We start from the raw sequence: 8,847 nt of genomic DNA, 5'->3' as shown, positions 1-8,847 counted from the left end.
AAGTGTTTGAGTCGTGCTGTGAGCCTGTGGGGGGCGACCCTTAGCGGTGAAATTTGGGCGATTGTACTGGGTTGCTAATGCACGTTCCACGTTACGAGCTACCTTACAAGCCTCCATCCATGTGGGAGGGTGGTGCAGTAAGACGTGGGCTTTTATGGCTTCTTTAAGACCGCTGATAAAACATTTCGTGTAGAACACATCTGTGAGACCCCTAGTGTGGAAGGCTAAGGCTTCAAAGGCTGTAATATATTCATCCACTGTGCCAGTCTGTCGGAGCTTAGTAAGACGACCCAGAAAAGAAGATTCCTACTCAAAGTGTTCTGTAAGAGCTTTTTTGAAGGAGTTCCAAGTCCTAAAAGGTCCATTGCAACGTTGATGCCATTCCCACCATTGCCACCTTTCGTTGTCCAAGTACATGCTACCCACCATAAGCTCAGTCTCATTATATAAGATGTTATTCAGATTGAAATACTGCTCCATTTGTGCTATCCATGCTACCAGGTGAGAACCATCAAATTTATGCATATCCAACTTGGGAGGTCACGGACGGGATTGTTGGTGGGGGCCCCCGAGGTGAGGAAAGTGGCTAGACTCACCCTCACCGTGTCCATTGCGAATATACGCTTCCTCATGGGCTTCCTCCTTGCCCATCGAGATTATGCTCGGGATCAGGCTATTTAGTCGGTCAAGCTGAATGTGGAGGGATTGCAAGGATTCTTCAAGTTTGTCCATCCTTTCATTGGCCATATCTTGAGCTCTAGTTTCTACCATGCACCGCCCTGATGTTTTTGAAAATTGGGACGCCTAAAAAAAAAATTTCACTAAGAATTGAATGGTACCACCGTGCTCAGCTCGTCGTCCTAATTCTGATGGGCTAGATCACCAATAAGCACCCCGGGAGATCTCAGACTTTTTTTTTTTTTTTCCTGAAAACTCCTAATGGAGTTTTACTCCTTCCTTATGAATACTGCAGTCGCCAAATCCTCAAAATGTCAATGCGGCCAAAAGTCCTGCGAAAATTATACCCCGGTATAGGAACCCCACACAACTACTCAGATCTGGTGGATCTGAGAGATCTGAATGGCGGATCGGATAGCTCTAGGCGGCGGAACAGACTGCTGCTGCGGATCTGATGGATCTAATAGATTGGAATGGCTGGTCTGCTAACTTGGAACTGCGGGACTGATGTCTGCTGCTGCTGCACCTCTTTGCGCGCTGATCTGGCAGAGATGATGCGTGATCCCCAGATAGAAAAGGGAACTATGGTCTCGAGGAGTGTCAGGTGCTACAGATCGCAATATACATAAGGGTCTGACAGTAGTACTCGGCCCAATGTTTCAGGGCTCTAACTAAGGAGGATCAACCGTACCCTTAGCCGTACAACCCGACTACCTTATCGTACGGGCGAGTAATCTCTCCGAGTGTTGTTCTCGGTGTACTGTAGCAGCAAGACGACCGACGGTTTATCTATGGTGAGGTTGCAGAGGAGCTAAGGGGCTTCCGATATACCCAGAAGGTACTTGGAAGACAGTCCGTACGCGGTTCTGTCTAATGCGCTACTACTCGAAGGGGTACCCACAGGGGTTATAAGGGAGTCCAACAAGCGTGACGACCTCTTGTATTTCCTGCTTGCATGCCTCCCCAAATCCGCAGGTTTATGCGCTCAACGACAAATCCCGTGGTTTAAAGACGCCGGAACACGTCTCTAGCCAAAAAAAAAAATTGCTAAGAAATGGAGATCCCACTGGCCTTGGAAAGTGGTCTGATACCACTTGTTATGCTCTTAACCTGCAAAAGGATACCCAAATACAGAATATGCGAAGAACGATACCCAGAACATAGAATAGTGAGAGACAACAGCAAATATTTTATTATCCAAAAAGTAATGTTCACTGGCCTCTTCGAGGGGGCAACCTCCAATAGAGTAGAGCTCGATACAAAAATAAGACACAATGCTCCTCGCAGGGAGTCTCTATCCTTTATATATGACTCATACATGCAATACCAAGGATCAATACATGGTTTTATTAATACCATCTATCTAATACTACGGCCCATTTGCCGTAGTAAAATTAGTAAAATTTTCTTTTGATTAGTATTAGATAGATGGTATTCATCAAAAGAAATCCTCGCAAGCAATTTGAATTAGAAGAGTAACAATTAGATAGATGGTATTAATAAAACCATGGTATTGATCCTTGGTATTGCATGTATGAGTCATATATAAAGGATAGAGACTCGCTGCGAGGAGCATTGTGTCTTATTTTTGTATCGAGCTCTGCTCTATTGGAGGTTGCCCCCTCGAAGAGGCCAGTGAACATTACTTTTTGGATAATAAAATATTTGTTGTTGTCTCTCACTATTCTATGTTCTGGGTATCGTTCTTCGCATATTCTGTATTTGGGTATCCTTTTGCAGGTTAAGAGCATAACAAGTGGTATCAGAGCACTTTCCAAGGCCAGTGGGATCTCCATTTCTTAGCAAATTTTTTTTTTGGCTAGGACGTGTTCCGGCGCCTTTAAACCACGGGATCTGTCGTTGAGTGCATAAACCTGTGGATTTGGGGAGGCATGCAAGCAGGAAATACAAGAGGTCGTCACGCTTGTTGGACTCCCTGGTAACCCCTGTGGGTACCCCTTCGAGTAGTAGCGCATTAGACAGAACCGCGTACGGACTGTCTTCCAAGTACCTTCTAGGTATATCGGAAGCCCCTTAGCTCCTCTGCAACCTCACCATAGATAAACCGTCGGTCGTCTTGTTCCTACAGTACACCGAGAACAACACTCGGAGAGATTACTCGCCCGTACGATAAGGTAGTCGGGTTGTACGGCTAAGGGTACGGTTGATTTTACTCTTTTGATTAGAAGAGTAAAATTTTCTTTGATTGGTAAATCAAAAGAAATCCTCGCAAGCACAAATTTGAATGATTTTCAAGAAGAAGTTAAAACTATGTTGAACGAATTTCTTGATATTGTAGTGGATGGCTTATCGACTAAATTTCTTCCCATAAGAAGCATTAGTGATCACATAGATTTAATTCTAATTGCTAGCCTTCCAAACAAATCAAGTTATAAAATGACTCTAGAAGAGAATGAAGAGATTAGTAACTAAGTAAAATAATTATTAGATAAGGGTCTCATTTGATAAATCTTAATTGCTTGTTCTCTTCTAAAATTATTAAATCCAAATAGGATAGGGGATGGAGAATGGGTAAGGATTCCCAATGAATAACAAAATTAAAACTAGTTATAAGTTTTTGTCAACCTACATTAATGATATAATAGCTTTGTTTAAGTGGGGTTGCATATTTTTTGAAAATAGACTTAAAAAGTGGATATCATAAAAAAAAAAAAGCAAAGAAGGTGATAAATGGAAAACAACATTTAAAACTAATCACGGGTTATATGAACGGTTGGTAATGCCTTTCAGGCTTACCAATGCTCATAGTACCTTTATGAGATTTATGAATGAGGTATTAAAATAATTCATTGGTAAATATTTTATTGTTTATCTTGATGATATCGTAAATTATAATTAGACAAAAGAAGAACATTTAAGGCATTTTTAGAATCATGTTAAGGAAATTTCAACAAGAGAATTTGTTAGTTAATTGGAATAAATGCAACTTCATGAAGAGAGAATTATTGTACTTGGGTTTTGTGGTTTCAAAGGATGGTTTAAAGATCGATTAGGAAAATATAAATTCCATGGTGAAATTCCATACCCCAAGGACTATTTTCAAGGTAAGAAGCTTCCATGGTTTGGAAAGTTTCTATCAAAAATTCAACATAAATTTCAGCTGCATCACTGCTCTAATTGTAGAGGCAATCAACAAAGTAACTAAACATTTTATTAGAAAGAATATACTAATAAAATATTTGATTTGTTAAATAAAAAAAATCATAGACCACCCTATCCTTGTGCTACCATATTTTAATAAACCTTTCCAGGTTGAGACTAATGTGAGTAGAATTGTGATAGGAGTTATTCTAAGTCAAGAAGGGAGACTAGTTGCTCAATTTAGTGAAAAACTTAATGAATCCATACAAAATTATTCATCATATGATAAAGAGTTCTATATCATTATACAAACCTAAGAGTTCTATGCCATCATACAAACCTTAAAGAAATGGAGACATTACCTCATGGCAAAATAATTTATCCTTTATACTCATATTCATTCTTTATAATATATTAACAACCACATGAAATTGAGACGAAAAAATGTTAAATGGGTTGAGATTCTTCAAAATTTTACATTTATTATCAAGCATAAAAATGGACAACCAAATGAAGTGGAAAATGCATTAAGTAGAACAAATATAGTTCCACGTGAATTCTAGGTGAATATTGTAGGGATGGATGAATTGAAGGATAGGTATAAATCTTATCCACATTTCAAAGATTCTTATGCAACTCAAGGAGCAAGGCTAAGGATTTGTAGGAAGGGTGTATCCTACACTAAATGACCCCTTCCTTGAGTTCTCCACCATCAGCTCAGAGTTCAACAACCCACCAAAGATGATTTCATGGGGCAACCGAGCAGGTTTTGTGAAGTGGCTGATTAACTATAGTTTTCGCAGCCAAGCTCCTAGAAAGGCTTCAAGCCTTGCTAGTTTAGCCATTGAACAATTGTTTTTCGCACTTTAGTGTAGCTCTGCATTTCAGCTCATTTTCGAGCTCTTGCTGTAAACAGTTTTGTGACATGATTATTTTTTGAGTAATGGAGATGAATTTCGCTTTGCACTAGCTTTGAGCTTTCTTAGGAGGCTGTAGCTCTTGGGGTTGGGCCCAACCCAAGTGCCAGTACCTCCTTTGTGTATTTTTATGTGTTTTCCTTGCATTCATAAAATAATTTTTGTTATTCAGGTTAAGATCTTGCTTTGTTACTTAGGTTGTTTTTGATGATTAAGATAATTTTTCATGCTTCAGGTTGATTTGACAGTTTGGTAATAGAAAAGATCTGCCACAAAACACTGTTTTTGCCTTTCCACATGATTGCTAGTGTTAGATTTTTAGTTGGAAAAGTTGATATCAGTTTTACTTGCATGTTTAGATCTATTCTTGCTTAGTTTCCTTAGCTATCTTGCATGATTTCCTGTCTATAAACTTCTGTTCATCATGTTTCTGGTTTTTAGGTCAGATTAGGTCAAAATAGATAGCTCTCTGGTTTTTCTAGTCTTTGTTCGATTGGTTTTGGAAAATAGTGTGCAGAACACCTATGATACATTCCCACCTACCCTTCCTCCATCATACAACTTGCTCCAACCCCTAATTCCAGATTCCTTCCCTTCATTCGCCACAATTTTCCAATTTGGCCTAATTTCTACATTCTTGTACAACATTGCTCCCTCCATACTTGAACAAATCCAACCACCTTCATCACTCCTTAGCTTCATTCACCAGGTTTTATACCCCTTCACATCCTCATCCATCCTCCATTTCCACTTTCCCACTGTTTTTCCACCATCAACCCTCCAAAATCTTCTTTCGGCTCTTCCTGTAGAACATCCTGTAAAACCTCTCTAGACATCCTGTAGAAGTTCACGTGAACAGTTTTTTGAGATCTGATCACTATGTGAAACTCTCTGGAAGGGTGCTAGGGACCACTTAGGCCCTCTTCTCACCTTCCCAACCTCTTGCAAGCACCCACTCCATTTCTTTTCACCAATCAACCTTTGCATAGTCAAAAATAGTTAAGACACATGCATAATAATTCTGCAAAATTACTCAAAAATACAAAAATATGCTCTAGCGGACTTGTGCCAGCTGATCAAGTGTCAACTGTGGCAAGAGATAGTACTTGTGCATATAGCACCATCGCTTCCAAGTTTGTTACGAACTACCGGGTTGATAAAAGTAAAGAAGGGAGTCCCAGGAGTCGTAGCATATTCGCTGCAATACTAGAGCCCACCATATTTTTGGCGTCGTTGCTAGGGAAGCGTCAGAGTATTTGTGATTGCTGCTTTTCTTCTATTTTCTACTCCAACCTTCTTCTCAGTAGTTTATTTCAGCAAGAGTAGAGTAGCTGTTTCATTTCCATTCTACAATTTCATTTCCGCAAAAGTAGATTAGACATTTCCTGCTTTCATAGATTAGCATTTCCCTTCCATAATTTCAATTCTGCAATCGTAGATTAGCATTTCAATTCCGCAATTTCAATTCTACAAGCGTAGCTTAACATTTCATTTCTGCAATTTCAATTTTGCAAGCGTAGTCTAACATTTCAATTTTGCAATTTCATTTCAGTAGCATACACTAGTTATTTCCTTCTTTCATTTCAATTCTAGCAATTTTCATTCCAGCAAGGTTTTTTATAGTTAGTTGCAATTTGTTGTTCAATCAATTCCAATTTTGTAGGTACAAGCAGAGAAAAACACAAAAATTAACCAAAAATATTTCATTTCATGCCTCGTAGGAACAGAGAGAATTCATGAAAATTCTTACCCAACACCCCCACCACATCACTAAGTCACCCTTCTCTCTTCTTCGGTGGCAGTGAACCTCCAGAGATATATGAAGATCCTCTAATAGAAGAAGAGCAAGAAAACATTCCTCCTGAGACCATGGCTGAACACAAGAAACGATATAGGAGATGAGGAGAGAATAGAAGGTGCATTTCCCATCCGAGAGACCAATGGGGACACAAAAATGAAAAACATAAGTCCCTCGGCCTTACCTCACTTCCATGGATTGACCACTGAAGACCCTGATACCTTCTTGTTTGAGGTTGCTACTCTTTGTCGAACTTATGACTATGCAGAAGACGATCAAAAGTTGAAACTCTCTCCCTCTACCCTCAAGGATGCAGCACTACACTGGTTCATGGGGTTACCTGGAAATAGTATCACAACTTGGGCTTAGATGCAGCAAGCCTTTAACAACAAATACTGGGATTACTGTAGGTCAAAGAAAACAAAGGGAGAAATCTTTCGGATGACCATGGGAAGTGATGAATCTTTAAAAGACTATGAAGAAAGGTTCCAACTCAGTTATAAAAGGGCCAGGTGCACACTTGACCCCGAATCTCGGAAGCTGGTTCTGCTCTAAGGAGTCCCTGAAGACCTTCTAGATACCCTCCATTTGCTGGCTGGGGGAGACATCTACCAACTACCTTATGATGACATAAAGACTGTGTTTAGAAACCATTCTAGGGAAGCTCGAAAAAGAGGTAGGGGAAGTCAACTTTGAGCCAGTGCCACCTTTTCCAAGCATCAGTTTGCAAATCAGATGGAAGAACTTAAAAGTGAGGTGAGATAGACCATTGCCATGCAAATGGATACCTTCCGAATCCAACAAAAGCAAGAGGAAGCTGAGAGGGCTTTGGCCATATTTTGTCCCAAATGTACAAGGAAGCATCCTAGGAACGAGTGCCCATTGCACTTCATAGAGGTATGTTTCGTTTGTGAGGTAGACCACCCTACAAATCAGTGCCCAACCTACCCAGACTTAAAGCCATGTACCAAGGGGTTGAAGGAGCCACTGAACCACTCTACTTCCTAAACCAAAGGAGGCCACATGGACCCAGACCGTACTAGTAGGGGATGGAAGGGACATCCCAGACTTATTACAACCCCAACCAATCCACTCACATACCTTCTTGGGGTCCCCTTGCTCATCCTTCCTGGTTCGTACCCCATCCTTGGTCATATCCATCTCAATACCATACTCAACCTGCTGCTCATTCATTTCATTCTCATGTTCAATCAAAACCTCAGTGGAATGCACCTCAACAGGGGTGGAGGCCCCAGTACAACTCTCCTCCCGCTATTTTTCCTCCACCACCTACTCAACCACAGTCCTTACCTCTTGCTCCTCCGAGACAACCCTAGATGCCTACTCAACCAAACCCGAATCCCAATAACAAACAGGCCCAATAGGTATATACTGGAGAAACAACATGCCCTACCTATGCTGTGGAGATTCAGGAGATCAGCCTATGATCTGGGAGGTCCTCCCAGATAGCCAACCTCCTCCTAAGAAGGATGAGGAAGAGAAACAAGAAAGTGAACCCAAAGCCATTCCACCCTTTCCTGAGAGACTAACTGGAACCACGCAACCAAACTCAGAAGAGACTGAACTTCTGGGAGAACTTAAACAGTTATGTGTAAAAATACCACTTCTCCAAGCCATAAAAGATGTACCAATCTACAAAAAATTGATCAAAGAGAAGTGTTTCAGGCACCCAGGCAGGCGCAAGAGAGATGCCCCAACTATCAATGTCATAAGACAATTGTTCAACCTGATGTTGGGACAAGTAATCTGTCCAAAATATCTAGACCCTAGGAGTCCTATAGTCGATGTCCACATTAATGGCACCATAATCCCCCACACCCTGATTGATCTAGGGGCTGCCATTAATCTGATGACCAGGGACACTATGCTCAAACTCAACCTTCAAAGTTCCCTAAGAAAGATCTCGACAGTACTGCAGTTAGCAAACCGCTCCACTGTGACCCCCGAAGGGATTGTGGAAGATGTCATGGTCTCCGTTGATTTTGGGAGTACCCTGCACTCTTGGTCCTTCAGCCAAGGAAAAACTCATGGATGCCCCCTCATTTTGGCAAGGCCTTGGTTAGCTACTACAGATGCTTAATCCGTTGTCGATGTAGGAGCATGACCATTGAGAATGGGCCTATGTCCAAACAACTAGTCTTATACCTCTCTGCCCAACCTCTGTTAGAACATGACTTACCTCTCTGGTGGAGAGGAGGAAGATGAGGATGAAGTCTACTTTGCACCATTGTGCACAGTGGAAGCCACTAGGGGAGGTCCTCAAAACTGAGGATGACCTTATTGAGAATTTGATTCAAAATCCACCTCCTAGTGTGCTACCATTAGAAGAGT

This window comes from Pinus tabuliformis, chromosome 2_2, assembly GCF_031772625.1.
Source record: "Pinus tabuliformis cultivar Carrire ecotype Pingquan chromosome 2_2, CPIR1, whole genome shotgun sequence".
Lineage (NCBI taxonomy): Eukaryota > Viridiplantae > Streptophyta > Pinopsida > Pinales > Pinaceae > Pinus > Pinus tabuliformis.
The sequence above is the reverse complement of the archived record's forward strand: the minus strand, read 5'-3'. Positions refer to the sequence as shown.